The following is a 17903-nucleotide window of genomic DNA, read 5'->3' as shown; positions in this document are numbered from 1 at the left end:
TCCGAGATTGTCTTCAGTTCTTTTCATTCTTTTTTCTTTATTCTTCTCCTTGGCAGTTATTTCCACCATTTTGTCTTCCAGCTCACTTATTCGTTCTTCTGCCTCAGTTATTCTGTTACTGATTCCTTCTAGTGTATTTTTCATTTCAGTTATTGTGTTGTTCATCTCTGTCTGTTCTTTAGTTCTTCTAGATCTTTGTTAAACATTTTTTAATTTTTTTTAAGAAATTCACGTTCTTTTATTTATTTATTTATTTATTTATTTATGACTGTGTTGAGTCTTCGTTTCTGTGCGAGGGCTTTCTCTAGTTGCGGCAAGTGGGGACCACTCTTCATCGCGGAGCGCGGGCCTCTCACCATCGCGGCCTCTCTTGTGGAGCACAGGCTCCAGACGCGCAGGCTCAGCAATTGTGGCTCACGGGCCCAGTTGCTCCGTGGCATGTGGGATCTTCCCAGACCAGGGTTCGAACCCGTGTCCCCTGCATTGGCAGGCAGATTCTCAACCACTGCGCCACCAGGGAAGCCCTAAACATTTCTTGTATTTTCTCAATCGTGTCTCCATTCTATTTCCGAGATTCTGGATCATCTCTACTATCATTACTCTAATTCTTTTTCAGGTAGATTGCCTATTTCCTCTTCATTTATTTGGTCTTATATGTTTTTACCTTTCTCCTTCATCTGTGACATATTTTTTTGCCATCTCATTTTTCTTTTTTATGAGTGGGATTGTGTTCGTGTCTTACTGGTTGGCCTGAGGCTTCCAACACTGGGGTTTGTAGGCTATTGAGTAGAGCTGGGTCTTGGTGCTGAGATGAGGGACTCCATGAGACCTCACTCTGATGAATATTCCCTGGAGTCTGAGGTTCTCTGTCAGTCCAATGGTTCGGACTGAGAGCCCCCACCACAGGAGCTTTGGCCAGACCCCAGGCTCGTGAACCAAGATCCCGCAAGCTGCCTGAGGTCACAAAAACAAACAAACAAACAAAAATAACAAAGTAAAAAACAGAATTAGACTAGGAAACTAACAGATATGTTAGGAAGAATATAAAAATAAAAATATAGATGAATCAACAACTGGAAGGTACATCAGTACCACAACAGTAAAAAAGAGGAGGAGGGAAAAGAAAAGAAAAGGCGGGGGGGGAGGCCTTGGCTGTGGAGGGCGGACCCTAAGCAAGGACGAGGTTTGGGCAGTGGGTGGGGCCAATGCTCAGGACCCACAGGGCTGGAAAGGCCCTGGGGCCTGTGGGGAGTGGGGCTTAGGCTGAAGGAACAGAAGGGGCCCAGCCGTGCCCCCCACCCTGGTGTCAGAGGACAGGGGACCTCACCTGGGAGCCCAGCAGGCTTCCTGGGCTCTAGTGGGCAGGGCAAATGCCCTCCTCTCTTCTCCTGCTCCTCCTGTCTGGGAGGGCCCCTCCTGGCTGCCTCTCCTGAGCTCCTAGGCCTCCCTTCTATGCCCCAAAGGACCCACGAGGCCTGGAGGGGGCTTTGGAGGGCAGGGGACTGTCCTGGGAGCTCAGCAGGCTCCCCAGCCCGAGTGGGCCAGGCGATCGCCCTCTGCTTCTCTCCCGCTCTTCCCGGAGAGTCCCTCCCGCCTGCCTCTCCTGATCTCCCCCGCCTCAAGGGCGCCAAGCCTGTCTGGCCTCCACTTCTCCCCCCTCAGTCCCCCTACATCCTACCGGTTCACTTTGGGGTTCCTTCCATCTCCTTGGGTGTCAGAGTTCTCCACCAGCGGCCGGCAGGCGCCCTAGTTGTAGGGAGACACTAACTCTGCATCTTCCCACACCGCCATCTTCTCTGTTTTGTTTCAGGACTATCTTTTTTTAAAAAAAAGTTTGAGTACTGTAGCATATTGCTTTTTATGAAATATAGTCTAGGGCTTTATGTATTGTACCAAAATAGATTTAGAAGTGAACACTCCACTGTCTCTCTCATAGAAGTGTTCTTCCTTGGTGTCCCAACTCCAGGAAGCACACAAGTTATAATAAACAATTGTCTTGGACTTCTCTGGTGGTGCAGTGGTTAAGAATCCACCTGCCAATGCAGGAGACATGGGTTCGAGCCCTGGCCTGGGAGGATCCCACATGCTGAGGAGCAGCTAAGCCCGTGCACCACAACTACTGAAGCCCACGTGCCTAGAGTCCGTGCTCCACAACAAGAGAAGCCACTGCAATGAGAAGCTCGCGCACCACAACGAAGAAATAGCCCCCGCTCGCCACAGTTAGAGAAAGCCTGAGCGTAGCAACAAAGACCCAATACAGACAAAAATAAATAAATAAATAAAAGGAAAAAAAATTGTAATAAACAATTGTCTTGTTTTGTTTGGGCTGCTATAACAAAACACTATAGACTAGGTAGCTTATAAACAACAGAAATTTATTTCTCACAGCTCTGGATGCTGGAAGTCCAAGATCAAGGTGCCCGCATAGTCAGGTGAGGGCTGTTCTTTTGGACTGCAGACTTCTTGTTGTGTGTTCAGATGGGGGAAAGGGCAAGGGGTCAGGGACCTCTCTGGAATGTCTTTTGTACGGCACGGATTCCATTCATGTGGATTCCATGTCCTTACGACCTAATCACCTCCCCCAAAGCCCAACCCCATAATACCATCACCTCGTCCATTAGTTTTCAACAGATGAATTTTGGGGAGACAGAAACATTCAGACCATAAGTAGAATTAAATATTTGCTTCGTGCTTCATAGTGATTTCATCTTCATTTCCTTTGACATTCCTGAGAACTCACTGATTCTACTCCATCTAACTACCAGAGCAGAGTTGAGTTCTGGTCTCTCAATGAGTGAGCATGAGGTTGTGTGCCCAGTTGAGAGGTGGGGACATCCTTGCTCTGCAGGAAACACATTCCCTTTCAGGAAGAACACAGGCACAATCGGAGATGTTGTGCATGCCTCATGGTTGTCATGGTGAAAAGTGCTTATTGGGATTCTGCCCAAAAAAGGTGTGATCGTTGAAAATAAAAGCTACTCTTTGAACTGTGCTGACAAGAAAGCCGATTCTCGGTGTTGGAATGATTAGTTTGACCTTTCATTTTTAAGTGGTTTTATGAAAATATGAGCACTGCATGCACCGTAATTTTAGACATGGAGTGTTGGGGTTTTTTTTCTTCTTCAAACCAGACCTACAAAAATCAAGCTAATTTTAAATATCCATGTAGGGTCAGGTGATCACCTCTAAAACACCAACTGCTGGGAGTATTTACCTCCTTGTTCTACTCTTAAAGAAAGGGAAACTGTTAGTAATAGCGAGACAGTCCTACCCAAAAATGTCCTATTAAATAATTACTTTGAAACATGACGGATTTGGAGATCTGAGGAAGCCTTTCTTTTCTGATATAATTTTTCTGGTCCTGCTAGGGTTTGTTGTCCTCCAGGAAAAGGTGATAGGAGGGGTGTGAGCAGTATTTGTGTGCCAAATGATGCATTACGGGGGATGACTTGAGAGGCCCCAGTCTAGGAAGAACAGGTTTTAAAGGGCTATTTATTACTATATCCATTTAAGGAGGAAGTTGGTAGGAAGTAAAGAAGGAAACAGGAAGGAAGGAAGGAAGGAGGGAGGGAGGGAAGGAAGGAAGGAAAGAAGGAAGGAAGGAGGGAGGGAGGGAAGGAGGGAGGGAGGGAAGGAGGGAAGGAAGGAAGGAAAGAAGGAAGGAGGGAATGGGAGAGAAACACATGCTTTAATAATTTTACTCTGTTAGATTGAAACCAGCTTATGTTATTCAGAGGATAAAAATAACATTTGGATTTAAAGAGACATGCTTAAAACTTTCACTTGGATCCCTGATGCATGGCATTTGATTCCTGGAACTATGATAATAGCACTTGACTGTTCAGCACTTTCTTATTTAGGTGATAATCCTAATAAATTCTTCATGTGAGTGGAAGGGCAAATCAATAACCATGAAGTCTCGTGGGTCCTGCAAAGGGATGTTTTTCCTCCCCTCAATTTTTAATGAGGCCCCATATTTGTCGTCCTCCCCACTGGCTCCTGGGAGCACGACGTGCTCGGTGTGGGCTGTGGAGCCGACGCCAGGCTGCTGGCCTCTGCATCTGAGGAGTCCTCAGCTGAGACTCTGACCCAAGTTCCAACACATTGTTGGCTCCATCATATTGATTCCTGGCTCTGATACTAATGTGCGACTAATGAGTTTCACGGTGTACGTTTTAACCCGGGCTCTGGCAGTGCTAATGCCAGACGAGCCATGAGATGGAGTTGGGAGGAGGGCAGCGAGACACCCAATGCACTGACATCTTAACAGACGTGAGCAATTAGCAAAGCTGTGTTGCAGAATCACCATTTCTTAGCTTATAGGAAGTAATAAACCATCAAGAGGTGGAAAAACATGTCTTATATCTCCTCTTAAATAAAAAATCCTTCTGCATCAGAGGGGTGCTCTGTGAACTGTGAAGTAGGGAGGAAAGTTGAAATGTTTAAAGTCAGGTAATAGCTTTTATTGCCAAAGGGAAGCTGACTGACTTCCAGCCTTGCTGTTGAGTAACAGATTTAAGACCTTCAGGCATGGCCATGTGGCACTGACCGCAAGGACATTGGTGACATTTCAAGGCAGTGCTGTGTTGTCTGTTTTTTGTTTGTTTGTTTTTTCAGGAGATGGCAGGTTGGAGGTACAAAAGGGCATGCCACTCTGGCCTTAGAAGACAGTTGTGCACAAAAATTTCTACCAGCACATTCTGGGAGACAAAATATGTCAAAGAAGGAATTGTGCCTAATTTTGTATGGCACCCAGAGTGCCTAGCACTGTTGCTGGCTTATAGTTCAGGGCAAATGGATTGAACTGGTTAAGGAGTTGAGAAAATTGATGACAAACTCAGCCATGCTACAGAAGATAGTTATTTGACTTTGGACGAGGCACCTCTCTTAAATTTGTTCCAACTGCCTTATTTTACAGATCAGGAAACTGAAGCAAAGAAAGGTAAAAGGTTTTTCACTTTACTACACTGCTTCCACTAAGCATTAAGTTTATATAAGAAAGTACCTCCTATGATGGCATGGATAAACAGTGGACACCAATCCCAAAAGACCCGGTTCTGACCCGAACTCTGCTCACACAAGCTCCTTCGTCTTGGGCAAACCACTGATAGTTTCTCTGAATTCTTGCATGCAACCCTGAAAAAGGCAATAATGATGCATGTGAAAGCTCTTTGTAAACTGTAGAGCTCCATACAAATGCAAGCTATTATCATTAATTTATTTTCCAAGACACTGCTTTCCAAACTGTTAATACAGTTTAAAAGAGGTAATGTAAGAGAAAAAGAAGAAGTGATGGGATCCATGACCAAATAACTTTGAAAAAAGGCTATATTTTGCCTTTAATATTTTGCCTATATTAAAAGGTCTGAGAGGTCCTGATATAAAGAAACCCATTTAACTGTGTTTGACGTAGAGGTTCCTAAATCTGTCTCACCATTGTAATTCTTCATCTTTACCCTTGTAGAAACAGATACAAAAATGTCACATGCCGTAGAGAACAGACTTGTGGTTGCAAAGGGTTGGGGGGGGGGAGGGAGAGGGATGGACTGGGAATTTGGGGTTGGTAGATGCAAATTATTACATTTAGAATGGATGAACAACAAGGTCCTAATGTATAGCACAGGGAACTATATACAATATCCTGTGATAAACCATAATGGAAAAGAATATAAAAAAAGAATGTATATATGTATATAACTGAGTCACTTTGCTGTACAGCAGAGATAGGCACAACATTGTAAATCAACTATACTTCAATTAAAAAAAAGAATGTCACGTGCTTATCTTGTATAAATGTCTATAAATGTTATATCCACTTATTGACCATCACTGAGTGTCTGGTGCGCCAACAACAGTACTGTATTGTTTCTCGAGAATTTTGTAAGAAACTTCATCAGAATTGCCTAGAGAGAGGATGCTGATGGTTAAAAATGCAGATTCTGGGGCCCTAGCCCAAACCTACTGAATCAGAATCACCCCAGGAGGCGGGGCCTGGAAATCTGCATTCTCAGTGAGCTCCCCGGAGATTCTGATGCACATTGGAGTTTAATAACCACCGCTGTCTACCATCGTGGAAAAGAGCAAGGACTATGGGGTTAGTCCACCTGGTGCCATGACCTTCCAGCTGTGTGGCCCGGACAAGCCCACTTTGATGTTTCTAAGCCCCAGTTTTCTTATCTGTGAAAGGGGTATAATAACTACCTGGTAAAGGTTTTGTGAAGATGAACTGATGTAAAGAATGCGAAGCGCTTATCACAACATCTGTCCTAGTCCGTTCGGGCTGCTCTAACCAGAGCCCACAGACGGGCTGGCCTGTGAACAGCAGAAATGTATTTCTCACAGTTCTGGAGGCTGAAGTCCAAGATAAGGGTGCAAGTTTGAGGCCCTCTTCCAGGTCCAAACTTCTCCTTGTATTTTCACATGACAGAAGTGGGGAGGGATCTCTGTGGGGTTGCTCTCATAGGAGGGAAAATCCCGTTCAGGAGGCCTCTGCCCTTACCATGGAATCACCTGCCAGTCTCGACCTCCTAATTGCATCACCTTGGGGATTAGTATTACAACATGTGATTTTTTAGGGGGACACAAACATTCACACCATAGCAACCTGTGATATAATGAGATCTCATTAATAGTAAAAGTTGCTATTATTATTAGGACCACTATACAGGGTGCAGATACAAACATCATCGCTTTCCTCGAGTGTGCTCTGTCCAGGGCTGGAGTTAAATTTTAGCAGTTGACTGCGGGCACCACGATATGTGCTGCAGGGATATGACTGAAGTCAAATGGAAACAGGGATTCACTGTTTGGAGGGACACCTGGAAGGCTCTACAAAGACAATATTTGAGCTAGCCTTGAAGTAGATGTCTTCTAGGTAAGAGGCAAACAAGCCCACTAATAAACAGAAAAAAAACAAACAAAAAACCAATCCTAATAGGACTTCCAGCAAACTCAAAGGACATTCACCACATGTCTGACACTGCCTTCTTGGTAGTTATGTGAGTTGGCTTCCTATCACCTCATGTCTAAAGGTAACTGTTCTTTCTCTGATTCAATTTTCTGCAGAGACTGCCATAGGAAGCACTAAAAAAAAAACCCTGTAAATATTCAAAAGTAATTTAAAATAATAATTCCCGTTTCTTTATTGACTCCCCCCTGCCCCCGCTGCTTCCAATTGCTATTTAATAACTTTTGATTTTGCTGCTTCTCTCCCATCCCCACTCTTTGGTCACTGGCCAACAAGTGTCTAAGAGTGACCATGAAGCAAGGTCTAATTACTTCCAAGCTTAGTGGTGGATAAAACTAATAACAGGGCTTCCCTGGTGGTGCAGTGGTTGAGAATCTGCCTGCCAATGCAGGGGACACGGGTTCAAGCCCTGGTCTGGGAAGATCCCACATGCCGCGGAGCAACTAGGCCCGTGAGCCACAATTGCTGAGCCTGCGCGTCTGGAGCCTGTGCTCCACAACAAGAGAGGCCGCGATGGTGAGAGGCCCGCGCACCGCGATGAAGAGTGGCCCCCACTTGCCACAACTAGAGAAAGCCTTCGCACAGAAACGGAGACCCAACACAGCCATAAATAAAAAATAATTTTTAAAAAAATTGTACAAAAATTTGTTAAAAAAAAAACTAATAACAATCAGCATTAATTTCTTAAGTGCTCTGTTTAGCATTATCAAGAAAATTCAGCAAAGTTAGCTTAATTGCCTGCGGGCGGGTCAGCCCTGCTCAAGGGCGTACGTGGGCTACAAATGCAAAACAATGTCCCTGTCCTCAAGTAGTTTATAAGCTGATCAAGGAAGGAAACAACAAAGTGAGAAGTTTCAAAATCAAATCATGATCCACAGAGAAAATGTGCAAGGCAAAAACCAATCCTGTTGGATTAAATAACAGTATAAGTCTTCCTGTGATTAATTAGATACATCTGAGGTCAGGTGGGCTAGGAACATTGGTCCAGCCTCATGGAGAAGCCCTAAGGAAAGATTTGGGTGGAAAATATGAATTTATTAAGTCTCATCTCCGGTACCCTTAGGGATTACATATTTTCACAAGAGGCATCAGCTCTGTGCTACGATTCCAGAGTATATCAAGCCAATTTGTCAAGTATTTCCTACAAAGCCTGGAAAATATCAGGCAGAACTGTGGCCCAGCACTGCTGGAATATCTGTGCGCAGAGACATGTTGAATATTAGATAAAGTGACACACGTTTCTCTTCTCTCCCTTCCAAGCAGAAAAAGAGGAAGAATTAGAGAGAGGGTGACATGATTCGTTTTCACTCGTTTTCGAGATTTTTTTAAACTTATTTTTTTCTCTTTGAAAATTAACGGGTGCTTATTGTAAAAAGTATTGTCCATTCGTCTTTGAATTTGATTATGGATTTTGCAAGGGTGACTCTGCAGTGCGGGCAGCTCTCCCCAGAGACACTTCCTTGATGATGGGGAGGCAGGTTGGGTTGGAACTTCATATCTTAGCAGCAAGAGTCCCCTCTGATGACCCAGGGCGTCCTGCTCCCGTCTGATGCCTGCTGGCAGGACCGTTGCTGGTGGGTGGTCATTAGATCACCCATAGAAGTCACTGGTGGGAGAAATGCTCCAGCATGGAGCTGTACACATGGTCTACCCCATTATTTCCCGAGGGTTAAGGAACACCGGGTCATGAACTACACGGGAGGGAAGCAGGCAATTCTACACTGAGTTCTTCCTATGTTAGGATCTTCGCTTTTTCTGTTTCTTGTTTATTTTATTTTTCTTGCCTGCTAGTGGATTTATTGTTTTTATTTTGTTCTTTCTTTTATTTTCCCTCTCTACTTATTTTGGAAATTATGTAGTCTTTATCTGTTCTTGTAGTAGTTTCCCTTTAATTTTTAATATGTGTATATGACTTCACAAAATCTAAACAAAATTAATATCTCTAACTCATTCCCCCAAATGTGAGGATCTTAGGAAGCTTTTGCTCCACTCCTGTCTTACATGTTATTTTGTTCAATATCTTATTTGCCATCTTGTTTTACATTCCCCAAATTAGTGGTCGCTTTTTTAATCCAACAACAGACACTTGCTTAGATTTGCACACAAGTTGACTGCTTTCTTTGCTCATCATTGCTTTCTACACCCCACTTCTTCCTTTGGAATTCAGTTTCCTTCTTGATGAAGTACTTCTTTAGTGCTTTTCACTTTTGTTTTTGTTTTTTTTCAGCAGGAGTTCTTTTCTTATTTTCAGCATCTTATTCCATGTTTATGGTTTCTAATATTTTTAACAGACTTCTGTGTCAGTGTCTATCCTTTTATTTTATGTAGTTAGTTGTGTTAGTTTGCTAGGGCTGCCATAACAAAGTACCACAGACTAAGTGGCTTAAACAACAGAAAATATATTTTCTCACACTTCTAGAGGCTACAAGTTTAAGATCAAGATGTTGACAGTGTTAGTTTCTTTCTCCTGAAGCCTCTCTCCTTGACTTGTAGATGGCTGTCTTCTCCCTGTGTCTTCACGGGCCGTCTTCTTCTGTGTCTTCACATGGTCTTCCCTCTGTTTGTGTCTGTCTCCTAATCTCCTCTTTTTAAAAGAACAACAGTCATGTTGGATTAAGCGCCCCCCTTATGATCTCATTTAACTTAACTACTTCTCCAAAGACTGCATCTCCAAGTACAGTCACATTCTTAGGTACTAGGGGTTAGGACTTCGACTATGAATTTGGGGACTATAGGAGACACAATTAAGCTTATAGCGTAAGTTCTTAGTGTTCTAATAACCCTATGTGATATGTCTGTTAACGCATTCTCATGGAACATTTTTATCACGTGTTGTGAAATTTTGGACTGTAAACTTATCTCCATTGGGGGCTTAATTGTGGGAATACTATGTGCCTGGGTCAAAGTTGTGTCCCTACAGAACAGCTTTATCTTGAAGGATCTGCCAGGTGCAGCCAGAGTTTCAGTGGCTCAGGTCAACATTTTTGATAATTGCTCAGCTTGGGGTTTCCTGGACCATGTGGGCAGTGTAAATGCTGACCCCAGACCTTCATGAGCCATAGCCTCTGGTTGTAAATGATCAAAGGAGGCCTTTTATCCTATTCAAATCACAGGGTGTTGTCAAGAAAATTTTTTTTGTCTATTCTTTTTTTGTCTATTCTTTCACTAACTGTGAAGCCCTTCATGGACAGCAATTACAACTTCCCACCTTGCAGGCATGACCTGACATGGCATTGGGCAGCACCCCGCTATTCCCAAGCAGTGCTGAAACCTGGTTTTGGTTATGGAAACCAGTAACCTCTCCTTCAGTCTACCCCAGCCTCTCTACGCCAGCTTGGCCATAGCATCAACCCATTGCTTTGCAGTTCCCTCCTTTTTTCTTGCACCTGAGATTTTGAGGTATTCATTTAAAAGGATATGTGTTGGATTTTATCCAGCATTTTTAAGTGTTTTAAGTGTTTCAAGATATCTAGTCTCCCACTGCCAGAATGAAAATGTAAATGATGGGTTCACTGAGATTGCTTTAAACTTACAGATTAATATAGGGAAGAGTAACATCTTTATAATGATGAATAGTCCCTTTCAAGAACTGAGTATTGGTTTAGATTTTCTTTGAATCCCTCCATTCTATTCTTTTTAATTTTCTTTACATGGATTTGTACTTCTTTTTTTTAATTTACTTTTAGCTATTATACATAGGATCTGTTCAATTTTCACTTTTACAGACTGTATATAGAAGTCTATGATGTCTATATATTAATGTGGTACCTAGCCAACTTGTTGTATTCTTCTGTTACTTACAAGTTTCCCCATTGCTTCTCCTGGGTTTTCCAGTTATACAGTCATCTCAACCCCCAAATATGATCATTTTACCTCTGTCTTCCAATTTTTTTATGACCCTATTTTATTTCTTTTGCTGGATTGATAGTACTTTCTTAGCAGTGTTATATAATAGTGAGGATAGAAAGCATTCTGATATTTTCTTTTCCCTAACTTGAACAGGAATGCTACTCATGGTTTCTTGTTAAGCTTGATACTGGCTAGTTCGCAGATTAAAGTAACTGACATTTCTGTAGGTCTTTAGAATTTAAAAGCACTTTTCTGTACATTGTCATCTTGAATTCTCACCACCACCTGGTTTTGTGAGACACAGAAAAATGCCCAATTTGCTTAATTTTCTTTTAAAGACAACTTATTGAAAATTGGACCTGAGTGGGCAGTGACCTTCAACTGTACATTCCAGGGGAAGTTTTATCCACTTTTGGTTACCAGATGTAATAATAAGACCTTCCTATTCAGACTTCCTATTGTTTATTTCTTATTGAAAACCCAAATTGGGTCTTCTTCTCTTTAACTAAAAAGCAAGTGAGAAAAATCCAAAAGCAGTGTAATGTTTTGAACTGGAATATATATGTCTCAGTGTAAACTTTTAGGGAAATAATAGCTGTTGCTTTGAGATGCTTGTATAAAGTGCTGAAAAACCCTCATCTGTTCTGTTTGTATTTACACAGTTGATGATATTCACTAAGGCTGCTCTGTAAGTTTGTACAGTTCCTGCACTCCACAAAGGTGCCCAGCAGTGGGGAGTAATAGGGCAAAGTCCAACTGACATTCCACTTGCCAAGCCTTCTGCGTTGCGGGGTAGCAGGAACCTGACCCCACCAGAAGAAAGGGCCCTTTATTTTCAACATGACAGTCTGTAGCTAAATGGTGTATCTGCAGGGCTGCTTCTTCCCAGAAGAGGGCGCCTTTTCCTAATTCTCTTAAAGAGTACATAGGCTGATACCACAATCCATGGATTAAACCCTCTCCCCTAAAGCATAAGTCCATACACAGCTCATGGGGGTTACGGTACAAATTCATGCTAGTGTTTTACAGGGGTTTTGCCTAATCTGGACTTTTTATTTATTTATTTATTTATTTATTATTTATTTATTTATTTATTTTAGCATCTTTATTGGAGTATAATTGCTTTACAATGGTGTGCTAGTCTCTGCTTTATAACAAAGTGAATCAGTTATACATATACATATGTTCCCATATCTCTTTCCTCTTGCATCTCCCTCCCTCCCGCCCTCCCTATCCCACCCCGCTAGGTGGTCACAAAGCGGCGAGCTGATCTCCCTGTGCTATGCGGCTGCTTCCCACTAGCTATCTATTTTACATTTGGTAGTGAATATATGTCCATGCCACTCTCTCACTTCGTCCCAGCTTCCCCTTCCCGTTTCCCATGTCCTCAAGTCCATTCTGTACGTCTGCTTCTTTAGTCCTGTCCTAATCTGGACTTTGTTTTAACAAATGTGAGATAATTTTTGCAGAGGGTTCCCTTTTATAACTCTCAGTTTTGAAACATTATACCGTCTTCATCACTGTCAACAACACGCATCTACTGGGTGTTTACTAAGCAGGGATCACTAATACGCACTAGGTAGAAAAGAGTTGAACTCAGCATGTCTGCTTAACAAGCACTAGCCAAAGGTGTGTGTCATGGATTGTCTTGTAAATGTATATTACTTTTGTGTGAAGCGACATTTCTAAAGAAGCACAAGCAGACATGGTAAGGTCACTGGAAGCCGCATATTTCCATCTGTTAGTCTTGTGGCCATTTCCTGGGAGGTTGGCAGTCTTTGTGGGAGCTGGAGGAAGTAACATCTTTTTCCAGAGTGAGTTATGAAGGGCGGGAGGAGCACATAAGGCTCCTGAGAGCAGGCGGAAGCTTTGCGCTCTTCTGCAGCAGAGGACTCCGCCCATCTCTCGCTGCTCCTCCAAGCTTCGGAGAAAGGGAACTGCTGAGTCAGCACTGACGATTCAAATGAATACAGAGGGGCAGGGAATTGTGTACATCGCCTGCTCTGCATGCATTCCTCACACATGAAGGAACGTAAGTGTGGGAAGGTTCTTTACCAATCCAAGATCACATGCTTGTCGTGGGAAAGTAGAGACTAAAATGCGGCACGGACCTCTACTCTGGGATTCAAGAGTCCTCTCCTTGTGAGATTTCAAGCACTTTCATTCCTTCAGTAACAACTTATGATGTACCCACTACATGCATTCATAGTCTCTGGAATAGCAATGGCTTGAATAAGGAAGCACATCTTACTGGAGACAGTTGCCTGGCTTTGAATCCTGATTTCTATCTGTCTTACCTGGGAATGGTTACTATAGTTCAGTCTTTAGATCTGATGCTTCTGTTGGTGGAATAGTTGGATGTATGAATATGGGACACAGAAGTCACAGGCTCCCTATCCTTAGGCTAATCAGTGGCTGATGACATGACCACACGAGAAAAGAAGAACTGATACTTCGGGAGACTGCGAGAGTGAGCTGCTAAGTGTGGAAGCCTAACTGACAGGTGACTGAGACTCAGGACCTGAGAGCACCTGAGCCATGAGAAAGCAGAGGATGCCCATCTGCAAAGACAGCTGAACACACAGATGAAGCAGCAGAGATGATACCTGAAGAGGAAGAAACTGCTTCCACTTCGTCTGCCTTTCCATTTCTCAGGGGGCTTGGGTCGCCTTCCCTCCTGGTCTTTGGGTTCTGTGAGACCTCTGCAGCCTCCCTTTCTACACCCCCTCTTTATTTGGTCCCATATTTGTCATTTTTCCTTTTTTGTAATCAGAGTGTCTGGACCAAAACCAGCTGTCACTCTCAGACACTTGGTCATGGAACCTTCGGGGCAGCAGGGGTCCTTTTGCCCGAAGTCTTGACCTGATGACTCTCTTCATCCTGCTGAGAAGGGCTGCAGCCACCTCTTCACCATCCGGCTTAGAATCCACACTGGGGAGATGAGGACTTGACTCAAACTTTCTATTCTGTGAGAAAGAGCTCTAACAGTTCACTAAGAGCTCAATCAATCCACTAATCCTCCAAGTGATTAGTGAATGGATTATTGAACTGAATTTTAGGTCTGAACATTTTGAGGTGATCCCTGAAGGAAACTTGAATCCCGCAGAACTTCTGGGAGACTCAGCCGTTGCCCTGTCTCATCCTGGGAGCACAGAGAACACTCGAGAGCACATGGTCTTCCTGTCCTGTCCTCCAGGACTGTGGTTCTCAAATGTTTATTTGCATGAGAATCATCTGGAATGTTTGCTGAGACACAGGTGGCTGGGCCCCACCCCAAGAGTTTCTGATTCAGTAGGTCTGGATTGGGGTCCGAGAATTTGCACTGTTGACAAGTTCACAGATAATACTGATGATGCTGGCTCCAAATCACGCTTTGAGAAACACGGCTTTAGGACAAAAAACAAGTGATAACTAGGAATGACTACTAAAGAGTCCAGGGCTTCTTTTGGAGATGATGAACATATTCTAAAATTAGGTTATGGTGATGGCTGGCCACGGAACTCTAAAAATATATTAAGAATCATCGAATTGTATACTCTCAATGGGAGAATGTTGTGGTATGTAAATCACATGATAATAAAGCTCTTTTCAAAAAGTCATGACTGGGCTTCCCTGGTGGTGCAGTGGTTGAGAATCTGCCTGCCAATGCAGGGGACACGGGTTCAAGCCCTGGTCTGGGAAGATTCCCACATGCCGTGGAGCAACTAAGCCCGTGAGCCACAACTACTGAGCCTGCGTGTCTGGAGCCTGTGCTCCGCAAAAAGAGAGGCCGCGATAGTGAGAGGCCCGCGCACCGCGATGAAGAGTGGCCCCCACTTGCCACAACTAGAGAAAGCCCTCGCACAGAAACGAAGACCCAACACAGCCATAAATAAACCAATTAAAAAAAAAACAACAAAAAAAACACAACTTGACCTTTAAAAAAAAAAAGTCATGACTAATTAGAGTGGGTTGCAAGCAATATTTTTCTTTTAATTAATTGGAATGAAATAGAAAATATCAGCATGTGTTTTATATGTTGTATTAGTCAGGGTTCTCCAAAGAAACAGAAGGAATAGGATATATACAGAGACAGACAGACAGACAGAGAGACAGACTGGCCAAAATCTGCAGGGCAGGCTGGCAGTTGTGGCAGGATTTGCAGTTGCAATCTTGAGTCCAAAGGAAGTCTGGAGACAGAACTCCTTCCCCTCTGGGGGACCTCAGTGTTTTCTCCTAAGGTCTTCAACTCATTGGATGAGCCCTACCCACATTATGGAGGATAATCTGCTTTATTCAAACTTACTCTGATTTAAATATCGACCACATCTAAAAAATACTTTCATGGCAACACCTAGATTGTTTCATCAAACAACTTCACTCCATAGCCTAGCCAGACTTATAAAACTGACATAAACAATTTACCATCCACACAGTAAAAATATCACTTCGTGAAACTGTTGTTTCCATTTGCACACAGGTGAACTGGCTTGAGATTTAAAATGTCTTCTTGACTGTGATTTGCAGATTTAAAAGTACGAAAGCCTCTGCTTTAGAAAACTTCATAAAGTCAACAAAACAAACAAAAAACCTGCTTTCGTACTTTTGGTGAAAGCACACTAAATGGAATGCAAGGAAATCTTTATTTGCCTCCAATTTAAAGACCCAGTGGGGAGAACACAGTCTCCAGACCCCAGGAGCCTCATCTGGCTGTCACCTTTATTACTCTAGACAGCCATATGTTTGTGACTGTCTGAGGGATTGTAATGCCAAGCCTGGGATGATTGAACCGAGTGGAAAACACGTGTAGGCTGGCAGGCACATCTCACAGACATATCAAGATGATTAAGCAGAGGCTCCCTGTATCATTAACATGCAGCCAAAGCAGTTCTTGTTGAGAAGGCTGTTTTGACGTGGCAGCTTCAAAACGTAAAAACACTGTCATTTCATATAGGTTATCACAGAATATCGAGTAGAGTTCCCTGTGCTATACAGTAGGTCCTTGTTGGTTATAAAACCTATATGAGAAAAGAATCTAAAAAAGAATGAATATTTGTACATTTATGACTGAGTCACTTTGCTGTACATCTGAAACTAACATAATATCGTAAATCAACTATACTCCAGTAAAATTTAAAAATAAAGATAAATAAATAAAAATCAAAAACGCTGTGGTTTCTTAACCAGTTACGTGCTTAGCTGATGTTCCTGAGCTCCCACTGCGTCCCCAGGCAGGGCTCACAGTATGAGTCGTGGATGGGGTGAGACACAGCAAGTGGACGAAGTTGTCTGTGATACACATTACTGTGTATTTTTCATTTTGTAAAGGGCTTTAAAATTAAGGATCATTTTTTTTAGCACGAAGGATGTGGTGAGGCTCTCAGTGGGATTAGAGATGGGGTCAGGCTCCGTATGAGGTGCAGAATGTCTGAGCGGTATTTTTGGTAACACATTTACAATTTAAAGTTTTTTTAAAGGTAATTTCACATTGTCTCGTCCAAGTAAGCTGTCTCAGGATCTCAGATACTTTCATCCTCATGAGACTAGTGAAATCTAAATTCTAACATCGACATTCACCGTCCTTAGGTAGGTAATGAACCCCCTCCCCCGATGTGGCCACCCCCTACCCCTTGAGACCAGTCTGATGGTGACAGCCGGAGCTCGCCCCGTTCTTTGCTGAGATTTGGAATTATTCTGCAGAGTGAGAGTGCCCAGCGGGCCTGACCCAGCTCTATTCCCAGCAGTGCTAGGAGACAGCCGGTCCTGATGTAACCCCACAGGGAAGCAGCTTGACTGCCATGCCTCTTCCCCTTTGTTTGGGTCCCTTGGGCATCAGGCTCTTTTACCCACTTGAGTGTGTGGATGTGCTGGCATGATTTTCCTTCTCTCTGTACTGCTGGCTTTTCCTTCCAGCTTTAGTCTAACCAGTCCCCTTTTCTCAGGCTGTGCATAGCTGTGTCGGGCTCTTGTTCTGTCCACCAGTCAGATTAACCTTGACAGCCCTGCTCTGTGACTTATGCCTCTGCTTCCTTCACTCCCCATCTTGCAGCGATGGCCCATCCATTTCCCCATGACCAAGCCCAGTTTTCCCAGTTTTCCCCCATTTCATGGCCAGCCTGAAACTGGACTACAAAACCATGCAATCTGGCTGTAGAGACACTACACCATGCTGACCAAGACAGTTTGTAGGTCAATTAAATAATAAATTGATAGATACAATAATAGACAAGTAGAGAATTTCTGCTATCTATTGCTAAGTAACATCTACAGCAATTAAATGCTTTTTTAATTGGGGTAGTGGCTTCAAAACAACAACCATTTTATTATCTCTTGCAACTCTGTGGGCTGATTGGATTTATCTGGAAAGCACTTCTGCTCCATATGCTATCGGCTGGAGCTGCAGTCTGGGGGCTTGACTGAGCTGCCCCATCCAAAATGGCACACACATATGGCTGTCCATTGATACTGGTTGTCAGCTGGGAGCTTAGCTGGGATTGTCAACTGGAGCACCTTGGTCCTCTGTGTGCCTTCTTTGTAGGGCTTGGACTTCTTGAAGCATGGCAGTTGGATCCCAGGAGTTCCAAGTGTACAGAAGCAGAAATTGCAGATCTTTCAAAACCCAATCTCAGAAGTTACAATAGCATCACTTGTGCTGCATCCTGTTAGTCAAAATTAGTCACAGGGCCAGCCTAGGAAAGGGAAATAGACTCCATTTCTTGATGGATTTGTATCCATCTTTAATCTACCACATCAAGACAGATCAACAGATGAATAAAGAATAGGTGAATTGAAACATTCCAATTAAAATTTTGAGGAGGTAATGGTGGTTTTTATGTACTTCATTATAGTTGCTTCACTATATTTTCTGAAATACATAAATTGCTATTTTTTAACTTTAATAAGTATAATACATGCATGTATGTGCATATGTTATTAGTACAACTTGATGAATTTTAACAAACTGAACATACCCATGCAACTTGCATCCAGATCAAGAAAGAGAACATTATCAGCACCCGAGAGATCTTCTTCAATAGCTATTGCTTTTTACTATGACAAAAAAAGTGTTGAAAAAGGATCTATTATAAAAAACAACAATTCTTACCAA

The 17903-nt window shown here is 43.0% G+C and overlaps 1 protein-coding gene across 1 annotated transcript in view; it reads left to right on the top strand.

Annotated features, from left to right (window-relative positions):
* The window catches only part of SNTB1 (syntrophin beta 1), a 240246-nt gene that overhangs the window by 160418 nt on the left and 61925 nt on the right, over window positions 1-17903 (top strand). The window lies entirely within an intron of this gene.

Source organism: Eschrichtius robustus, chromosome 17, assembly GCF_028021215.1.
Source record: "Eschrichtius robustus isolate mEscRob2 chromosome 17, mEscRob2.pri, whole genome shotgun sequence".
NCBI lineage: Eukaryota > Metazoa > Chordata > Mammalia > Artiodactyla > Eschrichtiidae > Eschrichtius > Eschrichtius robustus.
This window is presented reverse-complemented; position numbering and strand designations above follow the sequence as displayed.